The sequence below is a fragment of the Egretta garzetta genome, unplaced genomic scaffold (assembly GCF_000687185.1).
Source record: "Egretta garzetta isolate BGI_Z169 unplaced genomic scaffold, ASM68718v1 scaffold430, whole genome shotgun sequence".
Taxonomy (NCBI): Eukaryota; Metazoa; Chordata; class Aves; order Pelecaniformes; family Ardeidae; genus Egretta; species Egretta garzetta.
In genome coordinates this window covers 87,909-95,805 of record NW_009258267.1, presented here as the reverse complement: position 1 = coordinate 95,805, position 7,897 = coordinate 87,909, and the positions used below count along the sequence as shown (strand labels likewise).

The 7,897-nt window shown below is 40.5% G+C and overlaps 1 long non-coding RNA gene across 1 annotated transcript; it reads left to right on the top strand.

Moving 5' to 3' along the window:
- The first annotated feature begins 353 nt into the window (after nt 1–353).
- LOC118453336 lies at nt 354–3,246 on the top strand. The gene is made up of 3 exons (XR_004843259.1): nt 354–459; nt 1,072–1,107; nt 3,167–3,246. It is a non-coding gene; the product is annotated as an uncharacterized LOC118453336 (long non-coding RNA).
- Nucleotides 3,247–7,897: the final 4,651 nt, after the last annotated feature.

Sequence of the window (7,897 nt, the reverse complement as noted above, 5' to 3'; positions counted from 1 at the left end):
CACTGGACTTTGCCATATTAGAACTTTGAAACAATTTACGGAGGCGTAGGATGACGTTTGCGGGTGACACCAAACAGTCTGTGTGAACGGACGGTACGTTCCTGCTTGATGTTGTGGCGTTGAGAGTTAAGATGACTTTTTCCTGATGTACCAGCAGAGGGCACCGAGTTCCTCGACTCTTCTTGGGACTTTCAAAAGCCTACATAGCTGTGTTCGAAGAAGGAACATGCAGGTGGCAGTAGTGGTTGTTTCAAGGATTGCTTTGAGAACGCAACTGCGAGTGTTTTAATAGAACATTCCCTCTTACCTGTAAGTCGATTCTCTTTTATCTAGAGGCATTCAGATGTCCATATCCTTACTCGGGTTTCTGCTCACCAATTTAAATCCGTTTCCTGGCAAAGCAGACGCTACGATCAAGAAGTCATTTTCCCAGGATGCGGTTCATCCTCTGTGCCATGGGTATGTTGACTTCTTTGATTTCAGCCCAGCCACATTGTTTCAGGTAGTGGAGAGCTGCATTTGTGTTCTCCCTTGACTTAAAACTATAAAAAAAACCCCACACAGCAAATCCCCCACGCACACTTTAACTCTTTTTTTCTAATTATAAACCGAACATTTACCCAAATTGTTGCTGATGAATACTCTTACACTTTTAATGTCATATATTAATATACTCTAAGTAGCTAGGTAATTCAAGTTACTTGTTCTAGGCAAAGTGGATAAATTGGGTATTTTGCCTGAAGGAAGAACACATGGTGTTGCCCTCCTCTGTACCGATATAGGTCAACAACCTTATTACTGTTCCGTTTCAGTGTGACATTATTTTCCATGTGTTCATAAAGTAATAATGAATGTAGTGAGAAAATAAAAACCATCCCTTAGCATGTTCTATGAAATAGACATTTCTGACTCTATCTAATAAACACATTTTCTTAAAAAACCAAAGATCAAGCACATTATTTGCTAAACTGAGACTATAACAGGATTTATTTAAGTGAAAGTAATTGTGAGAGAAGATAACTGTCTGCAAACATGACTCATACAGTGTTATTTTTCTACTTCATGATATAGGTGTTCACCTGGAAAGAAACTTGATACCATAAATGTGTAAGTTACTACATATGAAACATAGCAAAATATATTTTTATTTTTTATTTACTGAGTCAATTAATTCATGCCTTGCTTATTGGTTTTAATGTTCATGGCAAACTGGCTTACAACAAAATAGATGACTGGGACAATGTTCCTTTATGACCGATTTACTTGCAGCGTGCATGAAGCTTTTGTGGGGAGGTGTGAGTACTGTCTAAATCTGAATAAGTATCTTGACTTCTTTGTTACTGTAGTTGTATTTTACACCAATAGTACTTAGATTCTAAGAGCATCAGAAGAAAAAAAAAAACTAAAAACAGTACAATGAAAACATACTTTTAGATTTAAGTGAAAGTTAATATTGTGGTTGCTTACGGTCAAGTTCTCTAATACATATGTAGGCTTCTATATTTAAAAATGCTGAGTTCTTCCCAAGCGTAGACTTCAGGCAAAAGTGGACTTTGAAAGTAGAATAAAGCAAAGATTGGTCAGGCAGGTACAACAGTTACAACGGCAGCCAGCACAGCTGAAAATCACTGTTAGCATTTCTCTTTGCTCTTCTTGCTGTTCTCTGAATATTCTGCCGATTCCTCCCTCTCTCAGTTGCATAGTGCAGAGCATGCACACTTGTCCACCTTCACCTTGCAAGGAAAGCTACCAAGGAACAGGCCCCTACAGGCAGATTCTAGAGGGGAGGGAAATAACACAAAATGAGTGCAGTTTAGCTGCAGCAAATTGCACATCAGAAATACTGAATTTTCCATTTCAGAGAGCCAGCCAAGTCTTGGTTTAGAACAAAAGAAAATTCACATATGTTAGAGCTGCTGTAGTTTACAATCAGCTACTCTGCCAGAGATTTTTTTTCAACAATTCTGAAGACTGAAGAATTCTCAAAGCAACACAGGATATTCTTTTCTGCTGAGTCCACAGCTGCTTCACCGTGGGCTGCTTCTGGCAGCTTCTCACAGAAGGCACCCCTGTAGCCCCCCCGCTACCAAAATCTTGCCATGCAAACCCAATACACTAGTACAAAAAACAACAGAGGACAAAACCTTGTAGTGTACAAACAGTTACTGCATAACAATAATATATTTGTTAGCAGAAAAAACTAAATATATCAGAAGGGTAATAGAAGAAAAACTGTATTTGGTTTTGATTTAAAAGTCCAATTGGTCGAAGATTTAATGGAATGATAAGGACAATGAGAAAATCAGGTAATTGGAAATGTGTTCTTCTGTGACAGGAACTCACACTTAGGGTTTAAAAGTCCAGTGTTATCATCTCTCAGGGACCTCTTGTACAGAGGCGAACGGAGAATTTCCTACAACAAAACGCAGTTTTATGGCAGTGACAGAGCTGCCGGTCACCCTTTGGTGGCAAGCGGTGAGCAGGCAGCATAGCCTCCGTGTCACACCTCCCCATCCAACGCCAGCCCATCTCACTGCCTTGCAGGAGGCAGCAACTGACACTCTCAGGGAACAGAGCCAAGAGCATTAATTTATTTACAGGCTTGGGAACATCTCATTTTTGCATTGTATATGCCCACAGCAGCCTGAAGTTTCTACACAGGACACTAAGAAAGCCAAAGCTGTAGGAAGGGAGTACACAGCAGGCAGTCTCAGAAAGGGAGGGACAGTCCCAGGTGTCCTCAGAAGTACACTGGGTAGGCTGCCATCCCTACCTCCTGTCTCCTCATCTGCTGTCCTGGTTCACTTACAACATCTCAAGTCTACTCTGACAGTTTCTGAGCCCTAGGCACTAGTGATGCTCATTTTCCCTGTCCCCCTCAGTATTTCCTTCCCCCACTCTTGTCTCCTGCATAGGCAGCACTTGTGTTACAGCCTGCACAGACTCCCCAGCTCCAAATATTTGGACATTTCTCACCTGTAGGTAGCAGTAATTCAGTAGTTGGAGTCATAGCAGTAACCCCATCCCCAGCCAGCCTGGTGTCCTGGATAACACCACCATAGTTCACTTCTTTCCCTCACTCGCAGCCCCATAGCCAGCCCCATTTCTTCCCATGCTTCTTTTCACCAGCGTCACACTTACTAACCTGCTTATTCTGCATCTCCAGGCACCCCTCATTCAGCAGTTCTTCATTCTGGCTCCATCTCAGCCTTGCCATCCAAGGAGTTCAGACTGTCCCGGGAGGAGGAGCAGAGCTGCCACCTTCCAAAGGTAGGCATAGGCCAAGTAGGCAACAGCAGCACTGCTGCACCTCATGGTGCAGGCTCCTGATGGTACTGAAATCCAAAGGAACACATCAGACAAAGGGCTTTTCTGAAAATCTGGTGATGTGGTGTATAAAAAGGAGCAGAGGGGAGGTAACGACATTTTAGATAACTGCAAATACATTTGCTCTTACAGTTTATTGGCTTTGGAGGCAAAAGACTAGCATGACTTTCCATTTCATTTACCCTTCCTCATAGTGTTTTACTTCTATGGTTTTTATTGAGCATTTTCCTCAGAGCCTGGTATAAAAATACCTGCATTCACTTACAAGACTCCAATCTCTCTCAGTAAGCTAAAGTTGGACTCATTAACTTTTTTTTTAAGGTTGCTATGACAGACTCTTCAAAGTTCAAGTTTAATAGCCTGAATATAAATGAGTTCTGAGTAGAAGCCAAAGAAAATATCAGAAACTCATTCTCCCTGACATTTTTGAACTTCAAAGACTGAACAAAATTCCTGGCTGAGATTTTGCAAAACCAACCAAATTTTTTTATCAATTTGGTTTCACTGTTGGGACTCTACTAGATGGTTTGTCAGCCACATTTTTACTTTGGGATATCATCTTTCCCATGCTGCGTAGGACTTAGAAGTCAGTTGGCTAGAATCTTTGCATATCTGTAAAAACTCCTTAGAAAATGAGATAGCTCTGGAAATTCAACAGTACAATTTCTATATTGTTTTTGTGATTGAAAGATCATTTTCCATCAGATAATTGTCTATTTTAAATTATGGTCTACTGATGGTGGCTTGACCATAAGGTGCTTGCTGGTGGCCTGGTCTCTTTCTAGAGACTGGTCACACAATTACAAAAAATAAAATATGCTTTATGATATACTTTTTCTGCTTTGTTTTTTTAATAGATTTTAGAGCCAGAAGAAAATATATTTAAATTGCCTGCCTATGACAGGCTGTAGAGCTTCATCCACCGTATGAATCTGTACAACTACAACTGGTCTAGGATAGCTGGTTTAGGAAGGAGTGGATCTTAGGATCTTTCAGTTAAACTCAGATCCAAGTTTTCTGGAATAAACTTGAAGTAAAAGGGAGATCTGCTTGTGCCAAAACTCAGGAAAGGCCACTTGCTGTGGTCACAAGAATGTGGAACTTATTACATATCTGAAATTTGCAACAAGACATTGCAAATGATCCTTCAGATCAACAATTATTTATTCACATATGACAACAAGGCTGGGGCTGGTAGAGACCACTGTTCACTTTCTCATATTTACCAAAACATAGGGGTTTTTTCCCCATAGCTTGGCTGTAACATCTTACAAAGTAAAATGTTGTTATCTTGTTGCTTTTAACTAAGGGTAGCCTTTCTTAAGTATAAATTGTTTTCCTCTCCTGCTTGCAACAGCAATACAAAAGGCTTACAGAGGATGACCCGGTAAAAACAGATGCGGAGTATTTCCACTGTACAAAGAAGTTCTAAAGTTGTCTGTGTGTTTCCCAGTTGGGTTTTTTTTTTCACTCTTATTGGTGCTAGTTTGTTCCAAATTTCTTCCCTTATTTTCCTCCTTATGGGCGTGGACATAGATTTAGTTTTTATGTCTACATTGACATGACCTCAGCCTGACAGTAGATTATGGGAAGCTGGAAGATTTACTGGCAGAAGAAAGCCTGTTGGAAAAAAAAATGAGTAGTGGTAGTTGGAGAATGAGTCAGTGTCTGGAGTCCAGCTGTGCTGGCTACACAAGCCTGATATAGCTGAGTTACTCAGATTTCTTCAACTATCTGACACTGACTTTTTTTAAAAAGGAATAGGCTTTTGATATGCTGGATAAATTTTTAGCTGAGGACATTTGTATAAAGGCAGCAAATTACCTTTCTTCCTTCCTGTTAATATTGCAGTGGAGTGTAGGAGCCGTGCTCTTGGAGAAGCAATTCATTATACATGCACAAACCAGCATGTCTGAAAGATGTCGTGGCATCAACATCTCAAAATGCATCAATAATAGTTTGATATGCGGTAAGTTCTGTGACTGACATGGCAAAGACACCTTCATTCTGACCTTGGGAGGCAGAGCATTGCTATTTGTTACTGCACGCATTCATAGTGGTAGCTTAAGGTGGTGGCTTTGGTGGCTTAAGAAGCACAGCATCAGCTCATGGTTGGTGTTATTTTAACTAGCAGTTTGAATTATGAGGCTTCCCTCAGCAGCAGCCCAAAAATTGAAGTTCTAACCTTTGAACAGTGCATTATTTTAAGCAAAGAAACATTTAATGCCTTTGAGAATATTGTCAAATACTGAATTTGAAGCAAATTTTATAAAACTAAGCACTCACAAATCCATCATTTTTATCTCTTTTGCCATACAAATAAGAACAGTTACTTCAAAGTTCCTCACAGATTGCAGCAAGAACCTCAAAGTGTTACCATGGATATATCTCACCTGATTTTGTTGTCAAGAGTGAAAGAAAAACAAAGAATAAATTAATTGTGAATAATTTAATTTTTGCATTTTTTTCTATTTTAATAATTCCTGAAAGTTTTAAAAACATAGTTAAGGAATTATCTTTTTTTAAGATTCATGAACAGAAACTTTTAAAAGAAAAGAAATCATACAAACAAGCTATGACTATTTTGGACTAGAGACACTGAGACTAGGATGATAACAGCAGTACTACATCAGCCACAAAGAAGTCAGGTTTTAAATTTATGGAAAAAACAGATCAAGCGCTGGGGGTCTCATTTAACACAGAAAAAGCCTTTGGCAGTCAGCTGGAAGAACATTTTGAGGCAACACTCACATGTTCAGGCTGAAGTTTTGGTGGTGATATGATATCTAAAACAGTTTCAGCTCACTAAAGTGTGACATGGCTGCCCAGTTTCTCATCTCAGTTTTTGGCTTGTTCATTGCAATTCTAATTGTAGGTAAATAGACCAAAAGTTGAGGAGACCAAACCTGACCTAGTGTGTCTAACCTAACCTAGCATATCTTGTATTTGTTACAGGCGTTAATAGCACTATTTATGGAATTTTAGGTCCACTTGAGAATTTAAATAAACTAAAAACAGAAGGGAAAAGATAACAAGCCATGTTGCCCATTCCTTTCCATCCCCATTACTCCACACAGATGTTGCAAAACAATTAATTCCAGCTCTGTGTAGCTATAAAGCTTGCAGTGCCTGCTGTGGCGTAGAGCACTGGATTTCTGAGTAGCTTCATTCCAGCTGGGAATGGAGAGTGACCCACACAGGCTGTGGGAACAGGTACACATACAATTTGGCTTTTTATGGATCACCGTCTTTCTTGCCCCTAGCATGCCTACAACCCCTCTTCTCCATTTCACACACAACCACCTCACTCTCTTCCCCATTCTTGTTTCCTAGGTCCTTCTTTTCTTCCTCGCTGCCAGAAGAAGATAGTACATGTGCTGAGCATAGCCTGGATACTGATTAGCTAAGTAGTGGCTATCAAGAGTGACAGATGATTTCTGCTGTCTTGCCTCTGGTGAACACACTCATTTATCTAGGTCCCTTTCATCTACTTACTTGCCAGTTTTCAGACAACGTGTTGAATGTTTACCATCTTTGAGATGTTTACCTACCTATATTATTTGGTTTCTATCTATATCTTTTGGAATCTACTTTTATTAGGAGTAATCATTCACCATTACCAGCTGCCAACTCAAATAGAGAATTCTTCCATGATTGCATTAGCAACAGTCTGCAAAGGCAGTCAGGAGAGATCAGCTGAGGGGACAGTATTTGCTACTCAAATAGTGAGTCCCTGTCTTCACCAGAAAATGTCATATGCATGCCCAGGTGGCCAAGAAGACCAGTAGCATCCTGGTTTATATCAGGAATAGTGTGGCCAGCAGGAGTAGGGAAGTGATTGTCCCCCTGAACTCAGCACTGGTGAGGCCACACCTCGAATACTGTGTTCAGTTTTGGGCCCCTCACTCCAAGAAGGACATGGAGGTGCTGAAGTGTGTCCAGAGAAGGGCAACAAAGCTTGGTGAGGGGTCTGGAGCACAAGTCTTATGAGGAGCGGCTGAGGGAACTGGGGTTGTTCAGCTCGGAGAAGAGGAGGCTGAGGGGAGACCTTCTTGCCCTCTACAACTGCCTGAAAGGAGGTTATAGTGAGGTGGGTGTTGGTCTCTTCTTCCAAGTAACAGAGAGTTATTGCTCAAGTTGTGCCAGGGGAGGATTATATTGGATATCAGGAAAAATTGTCAAGCATTGGAACAGGCTGCCCAGGGAAGTGGTTGAGCCCCCATCCCTGGAGGTATTTAAAAGATGGGTAGACGAGGTGTTTAGGGACATGGTTTAGTGGTGGAACGGCAGTGTTAGGTTTATGGTTGGACTTGATGATCTTAAAGGTCTTTTCCAACCTAAATTATTCATGTTTCTATGATTCTATGGAATGGGGACAATGCTGGTAGGTGATATGGTGCCCATCTTGCAAACTGATAGCACATTGTTTCTGATGAGGAAAAAACAAGACTTTGTGGAAATATTGCTTTCTCAGTTCTCTTATATCTCTTACAGAAGAAGGTATTTTATTGTACAGTCCTTAAGAATTATGACTACCAGAATTCAGTTCTATAGAATATTCCATATCTCA